Source organism: Bufo gargarizans, chromosome 11 (assembly GCF_014858855.1).
Source record: "Bufo gargarizans isolate SCDJY-AF-19 chromosome 11, ASM1485885v1, whole genome shotgun sequence".
Lineage (NCBI taxonomy): Eukaryota > Metazoa > Chordata > Amphibia > Anura > Bufonidae > Bufo > Bufo gargarizans.
Genome location: NC_058090.1, coordinates 27,846,356 through 27,861,409, shown reverse-complemented (window position 1 = coordinate 27,861,409; position 15,054 = coordinate 27,846,356). Strand labels below are relative to the sequence as shown.

General features: G+C 50.9%; 1 protein-coding gene across 1 annotated transcript in view; it reads right to left on the bottom strand.

Moving 5' to 3' along the window:
- Positions 1–15,054, bottom strand: part of TDRD9 (tudor domain containing 9) — a 166,224-nt gene that overhangs the window by 16,792 nt on the left and 134,378 nt on the right. The window lies entirely within an intron of this gene.

The following is a 15,054-nucleotide window of genomic DNA, read 5'->3' as shown; positions in this document are numbered from 1 at the left end:
AATCTTGGATATACCTAGGGTGCAATATTTGGTATAAAATCTAGATGGCTACAGAGGAAACGTCATGCATCTAGACACAGAAACTGTCTAGACTACTGCAGACAACATGGTAAGATCCTTGTTTAGGGATCTTACAAAATTCTACCATGACAAAAACAATGGTCACATTAAACGGAGATGCCTTTTAATCACCACTTCTTACAATGCAATCTACACAATCTTCCCCTCATTACCAAACTGCACAGGTAGCTGTACCGCAAACACATCAGAAAAACCATGGCACAGGCCACAATACGTTAAAGCGGTCTGCTGGTCAGATGGCTGTTAGATTGGTGGGTTTTTTTACGACAATAGGGGCCCTGTTCCCCCAAAATGAATGAAGCAGCAGGTCAAACGTGTGTCTGAGATAGCCGAGTACAGTGTGTATGCTCCAACTGCCACTCCACTGACTTCACAAAAAGGGGGCCCACATTTTCAGTGGGGATCCAAGCAGTCGGACCCCCACCAATCTAACAGTTATATAACCCATCCTATGAATAGGGGATGACGTCATTTAACCAGAATACCCCTTTAAACCATTTTCATACACACTATTTGGGTATTCTGAGTTAGTGAGGAGTGCTCTGTTCAGGATCTTCATCTCTGACAGAGTAGAGAGCAGGTACAAGCAGCGTCTCTGGCTCTGAAGGTATTACACAGACAACCTAATGATTCAAAAGACCATTTTTTAATACTTTTTTCCCCTGCGGAGGCGCTGCAAGGAAAGTGAACACTTACTGCCTGATCCCCACTGATTGATGGGGATCCCAGCAGGCAAACACTTTGTGATCAGCTAATGGTGACAGTGAGCATCACCATTCTGAACCGCATAATATACAGTGAAACCACATACACATATATGCCATTTGTATTAAAAAAAAATAAAAAAAACCCTATTGATTCTATATGATTTTACCAGTCAAAGTGCCAATGGCGCAGTTCTCGCTTACCACTCCTTTGTAAATTTAACATTTAGTTTATATCTACTTTTTGGGTTGTAAACCGGACACCACTGCAGGGTAAGGCTGTCACTTTTGCAAGAAAATTAACAAATATTTTATATGTGTGAACACAGCCTAATAGCAAATCGTAGAAAGGTTTGCTTCTAATAAACCGGTACCTGAGTGTGGTACTGCCAGTTTATTAGTCATACCTGAAGTACCAGAAGCAATTACTGTTCTGTCAGAGGAAGAACAGAACAAGATCATTGACCGCTGGTCACATACTGGTGTCAGATCCATAGGAGCCATTACTAAATAAAGTAGATCACGCTGTAACTCTGACATTTTCCAGCGTCCTTCTAGCTATATGCTCATCATGGCCTCTGTGCTGACTGTATTGCAGTATGGTCTCATGTCTGGCAGATTTCAGACGACACCAAGTGGATGTGTTATGTGTACTTTGGATGCTGAAGTGAGAAGACTCAATCATCAGTAAAATATGAGATGAGCTGAGGAAACACGTTAGACCAGAGGTGCTAGCCGTCAGATGCGAGGAGAAGAGTTCCCACAGTTCTTACATGCAAATCTAATTAAAAATGTATATTTTTCCTAAAACTCCAAATCAGGCTAAAGCCTGTTGCTTGGCTGTTCCGTGCATTGGGGACAGCAATGCAGGGCAACATCCATGCGGCTGCCGCATAAGGATCCAGACTCATTCAACTCTGTAGTACTTCCGTGGGGTTCCGTGCTACGCCTTCCGGATTGCGAGTGAATGGGTCCGCATCTGTTATGCAGTGTGCACACGGCCAGTGGCCATATATTGCAGATCTGTTTGCAGGCCGCAATATGGGCACAGCCGTGTGTATGAGGCCCAAGTCTTCTTAACAGGTTCCCAACCTGCTGTGTTGTCCCACAATGACAGTCTCTGTCCATTTGACCGATTAGGGTTATTGCTGGCATCAAAGTGTTTGTGTATCAGGAAGGAGTTTTCCCCGCTCAGGAACCCTTCAATAGGTAAGAACAGGAGCTGCTCATACTGAAGATGTCCATGTATTACAAGCAGTTTGCCAGGGGGCCTTCTGAATACCGTTTAATAGTATCCAACTTTTTTTTCTTTTTTCACCCGCTTGTTTGAATGAGGAACACATTCCCACAAAGAAAGCCACGAATAATCACTTTTGAAACGTAGCTTATGGAAGAAGTTACAAAAATCGCAGAGAGACCTAACCTAACCATCCTGGCTAACCTCCAGTATGGCTCTAAAGCAGTGGTGGCGAACCTATGGCACGGGTGCCAGAGGCGGCACTCAGAGCCCTCTCTGTGGGCCCCCACACCCTGGAAATAGTCTATGGTGTACCAATATGCCTAAGACTTCTCCTGCCAATTTATCAGGGCATGGTTCACTATGAACGGCACAGGCAGAGCACTGAATGTAGGCAGGCTATTATAGCTAAGTGATAAAGTACATGGAAGATATACTACACTGGACTGTAGTATTCAGGTTGCATTGCCGTGTTGGCACTTTGTGATAAATTAGTGAGTTTTGGGTTGCAGTTTGGGCACTCCGTCTCTAAAAGGTTCACCATGCATGTTCATATGGCACTGCATTGGGACTAGGGCACCAGCGGGATTTGGAGGCAGGTGATTTATTACTATATAACCCTACATTTAATCAATGGAATCTCCATGGCTATTAGAGGTAATTCTGCATATAATATATACTAATATGTCATAACATTAAAAAGCAATATGGTACAGGCCCTCCTCACAGCATAAAAACAGCTCTGAACCACCGAGACATGGACTCCACAAAATCTATAAAGGTGGCACCAAGAGGTTAGCAGCAAATCGCCCTGTAAGGTGAGACTTCCATGGATTGGAACTCCTTACTAGATGCTCGATCTGATTGCTATCTGGGGAATTTAGAGTTAATCCCTTCTCCTCTTTGTCATATTCCTCACCTTCTGAACAATGTTTGCAGCGTGGCCAGGGCATTATCATACATGATCATCACACTGCCTGCACTAGCTTGTCCTTAACCTGGTGCCATTTGTTCGCTAGGTAAGTCACGCGCACATCCGGCTGTGCCCATTATGAAAAGGTGATTCATAGGACAAAGCCACTTGTCACAGCAAGTTACGATGTTGTCATGGAACCATGAACCAGACGTACAACAAGAGATAAGTGGAAATAAGAAGGCTTTATTGAAAATCAAGCTGTAAGCAAAAGTCCAAACGGATGGCTAAACCGAAGCAGGGTCTTGCGTAGACAGAGGTCAGGAACTAGAAGGGTAGTCAGACGAAGCCTGGATCAGGAACCAGCAGGGTAGTCAGACGAAGCCAGGATCAGGAACCAACGGGGTAGTCAGACGAAGCCAGGATCAGGAACCAGCAGGGTAGTCAGACGAAGCCAGGATCAGGAACTAACGGGGTAGTCAGACGAGGCCAGGATCAGGAACCAGAAGCAGCAGCAGTCTTAGAAGCATGTGAACACAGGAGGACCAAGCAAGGAACTGAAGCCACAGACCTCCTATATATATGAGCTAGGCATCCAGCTCCTCCCAGTGGGAAGGAGAAGCCGCAGGGTGGGAGGCTACAAGAAACCCAGAAACCAAGATGGCCGCCAGCACATGTCAAACGAAGGAGAACAGTAAGAAGGTAAGACCATGACAGTACCTCCCCCTCAAGGGCCCCTCCTCCGTGGAGTAAGGAACGGATTCTGAGGGAAGCGTGCGTGGAAGGCTCGGAGCAAAGCAGGAGCATGGACATCTGCGGAGGGAACCCAGGAACGCTCCTCTGGACCATAACCACGCCAATGGACCAAAAACTGCAACCGACCGCGGACCAGGCGTGAGTCCAGGATATTGCTCACCTCATATTCCTCACGATTGCCCACTTGGACCGGACGGGGCCGAGGAACCGAGGAAGTGAAACGATTACACACCAACGGCTTCAACAGGGAGACATGAAACACGTTGGAGATCCGCATGCCAGGAGGAAGCGCAAGGGCATAGGCTACCGGGTTTACCCTGCGAAGCACTCGGAAGGGACCAACAAAGCGAGGCGCCAGCTTGGGAGTGGGCACTCGAAGGTTGAGGTTGCGGGTGGACAACCATACACGGTCTCCGACCTGGTAGGAAGGAGCGGGCGCTCGTCTGCGATCAGCCTGGAGTCTCTGGCGCTGCGCAGAGACCTCAAGGGACCTCTGGATCTGTACCCAAGAAGCACGTAGGACGGAAAGGTGATCCTCCACAGCCGGAATATCCTGGGGAGAGAATACCTCCGGTAACACGGCAGGTTGGAACCCATAATTGGCCATGAAGGGAGACGTCCCAGAGGAAGAGTTCACCGCCGTGTTCCTGGCAAACTCAGCCCAAGGCAGGAGGTCAACCCAATTGTCTTGGTGATCGGAGACATAGCAACGAAGGAATTGCTCCAAGGCCTGATTGGATCGTTCTGCGGCCCCATTGGACTGAGGGTGGTAGGCCGAGGAGAAAGAGAGATGAATCCCCACCTGGGAGCAAAAGGCGCGCCAGAACCTGGACACAAACTGACTCCCCCGATCCGACACAATCTCCTTGGGCAAACCGTGCAACCGGAAGACCTCCCTGGCGAAAATCGTGGCCAACTCTTGTGCAGAGGGTAACTTCTTGAGAGGAACACAGTGGCACATTTTGGAAAACCGATCCACAATCATGAGAATGACCGTATGGCCTCGGGATGCAGGGAGGTCCACAATGAAATCCATCCCCAGGTGTGACCATGGGCGCTCCCCGGTGGCTATGGGTTGCAAAAGGCCCAACGGAAGGTGCAGAGGGGACTTACTCTGGGCACAAACGGAGCATGCCGCTACATATGCGGCGATGTCGGAACGTAGAGAAGGCCACCAGAACAGACGTGAAACAGCCCAGGACAGCTGATTCTTTCCAGGATGCCCCGCGGCCTTGGAGTTATGGTAGGTTCGCAACAACCGAGTGCGCAACTCCTCAGGCACAAAACACCTGCCGTTGGGTCTCCCAGAGGGAGCACCAGATTGAGCCGCCAAAATCTGCATACCCAGGGGAGAGGTCAGGCTGGTGCGAATGGCGGCCAGGATCTGATTCGGAGGTATGACCGAAGTCGGAATCGACTCCTCCCCGGACAGCTCGGAGTACTGCCGTGATAAGGCATCCGCTCTGATGTTCTTGGAACCGGGTAGGTAGGAGACCACGTAATTAAAACGTGACAAGAACAGAGCCCATCTGGCCTGACGTGGTGTCAATCTCTTGGCCTCAGAAAGGTAGGTCAGATTCTTGTGGTCCGTCAGGATGAGAACCGGAACCACCGAACCCTCGAGCAAGTGCCTCCATTCTTTAAGGGCCTGCACGATGGCCAATAACTCCCTGTCACCAATCTGATAGTTGCACTCCGCGGAAGACAGTTTCCGGGAGTAAAACCCACAGGGAAGCAGAGGACCCTCTGGTGTTCTACGCTGAGACAGAAGGGCGCCTACTCCCATCTCAGACGCGTCCACCTCGAGGACAAAGGGCAACCCAGGGTTGGGATGCGACAGAATCGGAGCCGACACAAAGGCGGACTTTAGAGCCTCAAAAGCTCGGATGGCCTCGAGCGGCCAGACCTGGGAATTACTGCCCTTCCTGGTCAGATCCGTGAGAGGCTTGGCTAGCATAGAAAAGTCCCTGATGAACTTCCGATAATAATTGGCGAAGCCCAAAAAGCGCTGCAGGGCACGGAGACCACTGGGCTGGGGCCACTGTAAGACAGCCGAAACCTTCTCAGGATCCATGGAGAACCCCTCAGCGGAAATGATGTAACCTAAGAAGGTTACCTGGGATCGGTGAAATTCGCATTTCTCAAGCTTACCGAACAGCCTGTTCTCTCGTAACCGTTGCAACACTCGTCTGACATCCATAATGTGGGCCTCCATGGATTCAGAATATACCAAGATGTCATCCAAATAGACCACCACACACTGCTGCAACAGGTCACGGAAAACATCGTTGATGAATTCCTGGAAGACTGCGGGCGCATTGCACAACCCAAAGGGCATAACCAAGGATTCATAATGACCGGTCCTGGTGTTAAACGCGGTCTTCCACTCATCGCCCGCCTTGATCCTTACCAGGTTATATGCCGCCCTCAGGTCGAGTTTGGTAAAGACCGTGGCCCCTTTGAGGCGATCGAACAGCTCGGAAATCAAGGGTATCGGGTAAGCGTTCTTGATCGTAATGCGATTGAGACCCCTGTAATCGATGCAAGGCCTCAACTCACCGCCCTTTTTTTTCACAAAGAAAAATCCAGCCCCTGCCGGGGACGAGGATTTGCGAATGTGTCCGCGTGAAAGCGCCTCCCTCACGTACTCCTCCATGGCCTCATTCTCCGCTACCGACAGTGGATAGACTTTGCCACGAGGAGGAACGGCACCAGATTGTAACTCTATGGCACAATCGTATGGGCGGTGCGGAGGTAGGGCAACCGCGCGCACCTTATCGAATACATCCCGGTACTCTTCGTATTCAGGAGGCAACAGAGTCAGAGGAAGTACACAGCAACTTGACAGGCCCATGGATGCAACTAGCCCCACACTGCGGTGACCACGAGAGGATCTCGGCCGATCTCCAATCGAAAGTCGGATTATGCTTCTGGAGCCAGGGGTACCCCAAGACCACCGGGTAGTGTGGAGACGAAATCACCTGGAGACAGACCGACTCTCTGTGAACGGCACCAATGGCTATCCCCACTGGAAGGGTCTCATGAGTCACGTGTGGCGGCAGAAGGGGTCTGCCGTCTATCGCCTCAAGAGCCAGTGGGGAACCTCGAGGCTGCAGAGGAATGGAATTGGCGGCAGCGAACACACTATCAATAAACAAACCACCAGCACCAGAGTCCACCAACGCCTGGGTCGTCACCGAGCCCCCGACCCAGGAGAGGACAACAGTGATCAGTGGTTTGTCAACACGGGAAACCGGGGACGAGGAGACTCCACCCAAGATCTGCCCCCGACAGGATCTCAGGTGCGAGCGTTTCCCGGACGGTTCAGACATGCCAACCGAAAATGCCCACCGAGACCACAGTACATGCATCGGCCCTCGCGTCTCCGGAGTACCCTCTCCCCCTCGGACAGGCGAGCAAACCCCAGCTGCATGGGTTCACCCCCAGACAAGTCATCCCCAGGAGGCGTGGGAGGAGAGGGAGGCACGGGTGGGACAGCAAACGTAGGCGCCAATCTGTTAGAAGACCTCCGCAGGCTCTCCTTAAAGGAAGGCCTCTCCCTGAGTCTGGTGTCAATCAAAATCAGGAAAGAAACAAGAGACTCGAGCTCCACTGGTAGGTCCTTAGCTGCAACCTCATCCTTCAAGGCATCCGAGAGACCATGAGAGAAAGCAGCGACCAGAGCCTCATTATTCCAGCCCACCTCTGCTGCCAGGGTACGAAACTCAATGGCGTATTCAGCTACGGATCGTGAACCCTGTCTGATGGACATAAGGAGCTTCGCAGCAGAGGCAGCACGAGCCGGCACATCGAATACCTTCCGAAGAGAAGCAACAAAACCGGAAAACTCGGCAACCACCGGATTGTTGTTCTCCCATAAAGGGCTGGCCCAGGCCAAGGCCTTGTCCGAGAGCAGCGAGATCAAGAAGCCCACCTTTGATCTCTCAGTAGGAAAGGCATGTGGCAGCAACTCGAAATAAATGCCCACCTGGTTAAGGAAACCTCGGCACTGAGTTGGCTCTCCCCCCAAAGCGCTGTGGAAGGGGGGCAGAACCGATCATACCCCGAGACACCGCAGGCGCAGCAACAGGTGTCGGGGTAGACTCTTGCGCAACAACCGGAGCGGCAGTAGGAGCGGGCCCAGGAGCGACAACCGACCCATCGGCAACGGAAGCGAAATGAGCCGTGCGTTCAAGCAGGGTTTGCAACGCCACAGCGAACCGACCCAACAGGTGATCCTGCTGATCAAGTCTGGCAACCAGCGTAGGTAGCGAGGATGGCCCTGTACCGTCAAAATTCATGGCTTGGTCCTAATGTCATGGAACCATGAACCAGACGTACAACAAGAGATAAGTGGAAATAAGAAGGCTTTATTGAAAATCAAGCTGTAAGCAAAAGTCCAAACGGATGGCTAAACCGAAGCAGGGTCTTGCGTAGACAGAGGTCAGGAACTAGAAGGGTAGTCAGACGAAGCCTGGATCAGGAACCAGCAGGGTAGTCAGACGAAGCCAGGATCAGGAACCAACGGGGTAGTCAGACGAGGCCAGAATCAGGAACCAGCAGGGTAGTCAGACGAAGCCAGGATCAGGAACCAACGGGGTAGTCAGACGAGGCCAGGATCAGGAACCAGAAGCAGCAGCAGTCTTAGAAGCATGTGAACACAGGAGGACCAAGCAAGGAACTGAAGCCACAGACCTCCTATATATATGAGCTAGGCATCCAGCTCCTCCCAGTGGGAAGGAGAAGCCGCAGGGTGGGAGGCTACAAGAAACCCAGAAACCAAGATGGCCGCCAGCACATGTCAAACGAAGGAGAACAGTAAGAAGGTAAGACCATGACAGATGTTCTGTGTGTTCTGACACTTTTCTACCACAGCCAGCATTAAAGGGGTTGTCTCATCATAGACAATAGGGGCATATCGCTAGGATATGCCCCCGTTGTCTTATAGGTGCAGGTCCCACCGCTGGGACCCACACCTATATTGAGAACGGAGCCCGCAAGGTGGTGGCTAGAGGACTCTGGTGCAGCCACCACCAAGCCGACTCCCCATAGAAGTGAATGGGAGCGTACCGCACATACGCAGCCCCCGCTCTCATTTATTTCTATGGTGCTGACGGAAATAGCCGAGCCAGAGCTCGGCTATTTTCGTCGGCCCCATAGAAAATTAATGGAGGGCGGCTGTGCATGCACAGTGCGCCCTCCTTCACTTGTAGGGCTCCGTTCTCAATATAGGTGCGGGTCACAGCAGTGGGACCCACACCTATAAGACAATGGGGGCATATCCTAGAATATGCCCCCATTGTCCATGATGAGACAACCCCTTTAACTTTTCAGCAATCTGCTCCACAGTAGCTCCTCTATAAGATCTGATGGGCTTGTCCTTCACTTCCCATAAACATCAATGAATCTTGGGCACCAATGACTGTTGCACCTTCACTGGTTGCCCTTTTTGGACCACTGTTGGAAGGTACTAAACACTGCATACTAGGAACACCCAAGAAGACCTGCAGTCTTGGAGCTGATCTCATCCAGTCATTTAGCCATCACAACTTCACCTTTGTCAGAAATACTCAGATCCTTACACTTGCCCATTTTTACTGCTACCAAAACACATCAACTTGAAGAACTGACTGGCCACTTGCTGTCTGATATATCCCAACCCCTTTACACGAGACAACCAATGATATCCACTTCACCAGTCACTGGTTATTGAATGAAGCAGGCGACGTGGGCGCATGACGTATGACTCACGCTGCCAGCGCCTGTCCTTCCGGCCTGCCTCCTCTCCTTATGCGATTATATACATACAGTAACCATTAACTATTAGAGATACGAATATACAGTGAGCGGGGCCCGTGTAGTAGAATAGTCACTGCACGGGCCCCGCTGTCATTATAAAAGCAGATGCCGGCCCCTAGCCTGTGTATTGAGGGTCATTCACTACTACAGGGACACTTATGGAGGGGATCTGTGGATGACACATAGCATAAGATGCTATATATGTGTCACCCACAGATCCCCCATAACAGTGCGTCACCCACAGATCCCCCATAACAGTGCGTCACCCACAGATCCCCCATAACAGTGCGTCACCCACAGATCCCCCATAACAGTGCGTCACCCACAGATCCCCCATAACAGTGCGTCACCCACAGATCCCCCATAACAGTGCGTCACCCACAGATCCCCCATAACAGTGCGTCACCCACAGATCCCCCATAACAGTGCGTCACCCACAGATCCCCCATAACAGTGCGTCACCCACAGATCCCCCATAACAGTGCGTCACCCACAGATCCCCCATAACAGTGCGTCACCCACAGATCCCCCATAACAGTGCGTCACCCACAGATCCCCCATAACAGTGCGTCACCCACAGATCCCCCATAACAGTGCGTCACCCACAGAGCCCCCATAACAGTGCGTCACCCACAGATCCCCCATAACAGTGCGTCACCCACAGATCCCCCATAACAGTGTCCAATCCACAGATCCCCCATAACAGTGCCACCCACAGACCACAATTAGTTCAAAACCCACCAAAAGCACACCTTTTGGTTCAAAATATTTTTTTTCTTATTTTCCTCCTCAAAAACCTAGGTGCGTATTATGGGCCGGTGCGTCTTATAGGGCGAAAAATACGGTAACCCTTACAGTTCTGGAATGTGTTGGATAACACTGACAGCATTATGTCAGTGTTATTCAACACATTCCAGAACTGTAAGGGTTACATAGCATCATAAATCAGTATAATGCTATGTGACCCCAGTCAGCGCTTGCAGGTCAAGCTTTCAGAGCTAGTTATTACTTACATTATTACAAAAAACAGTAATAATTGAATGTAGTGACAATAATTTATGATAATAAAGAGTGGACACATAGTCCTACAGATACAACCGGCCCTTTGAGGGTGACCCAACTGCTGATGCGGCCCCCGATGAATTTGAGTTTGACACCCCTGTTCTACAAAGACATGAGAAAGCTCATCACAAGCTGCATAAAAACACAGATCTCATATAGAAAACTTCTAGCCATTTCTGGTCTAGAGAGAAGAGAATTACAGTACACATTGTAGATTTTTGCTATTAAACTCCTGTTCGTACAGAAGTCATTTATTCTTGCCTGAATATCTGAGAGAAAATCTTGGCTATAAAGCAAATGCACAGAACAGATGTCTTGCCCGGGTAATTTTAGTAATGCCACAGGAATCTTCCTTCCGCTTTACAGTTGCCAATCTGTCCGATTTAATAAATACAAATGTCCAATCTCATGCCACACTGAATTTATATAGAAAGGCGATGATAATTACATCCAAAGAAATCCGAGTCTGTCGCTTCCTTGGGAATTCCCAATATTCTAGCTAGACTGTTCAAAGAATCTGCTTGATAAAAATTATTTAAAAGGGTTTTCCAGTAAGATTTTATCCTAAGAGTAGAGCTATATCTGTCGTGACACAAAAAACGAGATTTTTGTATAACTTACCAGTAAAATCTCTTTCTCGCTCTTCCTTGGGGGGACACAGAAGACCTTGGGTATAGCTCAGCTCCCTAGGAGGCGTGACACTAAGTGAAAACTGTTAAGCCCCTCCTCCAGCAGCTATACCCTCGGCCTGGAGAGAGAGACTACCAGTTGCGTGTCCAAGTAGTGAAAGAAAGGCAATGACCAACCATGTAAAACCAAACAAGTCAACTACCCGACAGGGGCAACTAAACCGAAACGGTAAACCAGAACAATGGGTGGGTGCTGTGTCCCCCAAGGAAGAGTGAGAAAGAGATTTTACTGGTAAGTTATACAAAAATCTTGTTTTCTCGCCCAATTCCTTGGGGGACACAGGAAACCTTGGGACGTTCAAGAGCAGTCCAAGAGGGGAGGGACTACAGCGCAAGATGAAACCACCGGAGGTATCAAGAAACCGCCGCCTGCAAAATCAGGCGGCCCAAAGCAGCATCCGCTGATGCATAGGTGTTCACCCTGTAGAACTTGGTGAAGGTGTGCAAAGAAGACCAAGTCGCGGCCTTACACAGTTGTTCAGCCAAAGCCCGATGCGTCTGAGCCCAAGAGGCACCGATCGCTCTGGTAGAATTAGCGGTAACACCAAAAGGCATCTCCCTGTCCTTGGCGTGGTAGGCCTCGGCAATCGCCATCTTGATGAAGCGGGCAATAGACACCCTGGACGCCGCCAACCCCTTGCGCGGACCCTCCGGAAGCACAAAGAGAGTCCGTGCGCCGAAAGGGTCCGGTGACTTACAGATAAATCTTCAGGGCCCTAACAACATCCAGGCGGTGAAGCTCCCGTTCTCGAGGATGAGAAGGAGACGGAAAAAGGGAAGGGAGGACCATGCCCTCATTGAGGTGAAAGGCTTCAGAAGGAAGGAAGGAACCGGACGGAGAACCGCCTTATCCTGGTGGAAGACCAAAAGGGGCTCAGAGCAAGAAAGTGCCGTCAATTCAGACACCAGTCGAAGGGACGTTATGGCCACAAGGAAAATAACCTTGCAGGACAAAAGGCGAAGAGAAACCCTCCGCAACGGCTCGAAGGGGGGAGGACTGGAGCGCAGAGAGCACCACATTAAGATCCCAGGGTGGAATGGGAGAGTGATACGGGGGAACGGAATTAGCGACTCCCTGGATAAAGGTTTTGACAGGTCAGAGAGGGGCCAAAGGACGCTGAAAAAGGATGGAAAGCGCTGAGACCTGACCCTTTAACGAGACCAAGCCCCAGATCCAGACCAGACTAAGAAGGACAAGACAGTGGGAAGAGAAAAACAAAGAGGATGAACATCCAGCTTTTCGCTAAACCCCAGGTAAGACCGCCAAGTCCGGTAGTAAATTCGGGACGAGGCCGGCTTCCGTGCACGGATCATGGTACGAAAATCTAGATGGCTACAGAGGAGACGTCATGCATCTAGACAGAGAAACTGTCTAGACTACTGCAGACAACATGGTAAGATCCTTGTTTAGGGATCTTACAAAATTCTACCATGACAAAAACAATGGTCACATTAAACGGAGATGCCTTTTAATCACCACTTCTTACAATGCAATCTACACAATCTTCCCCTCATTACCAAACTGCACAGGTAGCAGTGACAGGTAGCTGTACCGCAAACACATCAGAAAAACCATGGCACAGGCCACAATACGTTAAAGCGGTCTGCTGGTCAGATGGCTGTTAGATTGGTGGGGGTTTTTTACGACAATAGGGGCCCTGTTCCCCCAAAATGAATGAAGCAGCAGGTCAAACGTGTGTCTGAGATAGCCGAGTACAGTGTGTATGCTCCAACTGCCACTCCACTGACTTCACAAGAAGGGGGCCCACATTTTCGGTGGGGATCCAAGCAGTTGGACCCCCACCAATCTAACAGTTATATAACCCATCCTATGGATAGGGCATGACGTCATTTAACCAGAATACCCCTTTAAACCATTTTCATACACACTATTTCGGTATTCTGAGTTAGTGAGGAGTGCTAGTGAGGATCTTCATCTCTGACAGAGTAGAGAGCAGGTACAAGCAGCGTCTCTGGCTCTGAAGGTATTACACAGACAACCAAATTATTCAAAAGACCATTTTTTAATACTTCTACCGCCAAGTCCGGTAGTAAATTCGGGACGAGGCCGGCTTCCGTGCGCGGATCATGGTACGAACCACGTCCGCTGGAAAACCCTGCCATGCCGTTAAACGTAGCGACCCTAAATGCTGGTGGAAGATCAGCCCTTGAGAGAGGAGGTCTTCTCTTAGAGGCAGCGGCCAAGGCGCGTCTCTCAGGAGCAGCATTAGGTCGGCGTACCAAGGTCGGCGTGGCCAATCCGGGGCTATGAGTATCGTAGGCATGCCCTCAGTCGCGATCTTCCAGAGAACCCGTGGCAGAAGAGGGAGCGGCGGAAATACGTACAGGAGGGAAAATTCCGTCCACAACGAACTAGAGCGTCGACACCGTACGCCCTCGGGTCCTTGGACCTGGAAAGGAAGGTGGGGATCTTGTGGTTGAACCTGGAGGCCATGAGATCCACCTCTGGACGACCCCAACGGAGGCAAATGGACTCGAACATGTCGGAATGCAGAGACCACCCGCCCAGGTCGATCGTCGTCCGGCTGAGGAAGTCCGCCGCCCAGTTGTAAATTGCCGACAGGGCAGGAATATGAGTTTCCGCCCAGCGGAGGATGTGAGAAACGTATAGCCGCAGCACTGCGAGTGCGCCCTTGATGATTTATATACGCCAGGGCCGTGGCGTTGTCCGACTGGACACGGACGGAATGGCCCCGAAGCAGCGGAGTCCTGTGCCGGATCGAAAGAAGAATCGCCCTCAGTTCCAGAATGTTTATCAGCAGTTTGGACTAAGATGGAGACCAAGTGTCCTGGACGGACCGGGGAGGAAACACTCCCCCCCAACCCTGCAGACTGGCATCGGTGGTGACCACCAACCAGGTCATCGGCAGAAAGGATTTTCCCTGGAGGGAAGTCCATAACCACCAGAGGAGGGAGGTCCGAGCATGGGAAGGTAGGGGGAAGGGCCGGACCAGACTCTCCTGAGACATGTCCCAGGCAGACAGGATTGCCGTCTGGAAGATGCGGGAGTGATATTGCGCGAAAGGAATCGCCTCGAAGCAGGACACCATCTGTCCCAATACCTGCATGCTGGACCGGAAGGACGGACGCCGGTGGAGAAGAAGGGTCCGAACCGACCGGTGAAGGAGTAGACGCTTTTCCGGTGGGAGCCGAACCTCCGCCACTTCTGTATCCAGTAACATCCCCAGGAAGACTAGTTGTCTGGAAGGGGTAAGCGAAGACTTTTGAAGGGTTTGCAGCGCGAGGTCCACGCTGGTGGATGTCTGGGAAAAGGAGGGCGCCTTGATGAGCAGATCGTCCAAGTAGGGAAGTAGAAAAACACCCCTGGAGCGGAGCAAGGCCAGGACAGGAGCAAGGATCTTGGTGAACACCCGAGGAGCCGTCGCAAGGCCGAATGGAAGAGCGACAAATTGATAGTGGTCGTTCCCCACCGCAAAGCGGAGGAAACGCTGGTGACACCAAGCGATCGGCACGTGGAGGTAAGCATCCTGGATGTCGATAGACGACAGAAACTCCGCTTTTTCCATAGAGGCCACTACGGATCTGAGGGACTCCATGCTGAACCGACGAAGACTGAGAAAACGGTTTAACCGCTTGAGGTCCAATATCGGTCTTACCGAACCTTCTTTTTCGAGTAGAACCCTTTGAATCTTTCCCTTGGAGGAACGGGAGTAATCACCCCCTTGACCAGGAGGGTGCGAATGGCTTCCGAGAAGGCGGCCGCACACGGGGGGGCCCCTCGGGACACGGGAGCGAAAAGAAGCAAACCGGAGGGAGGGACGCAAATGCGAT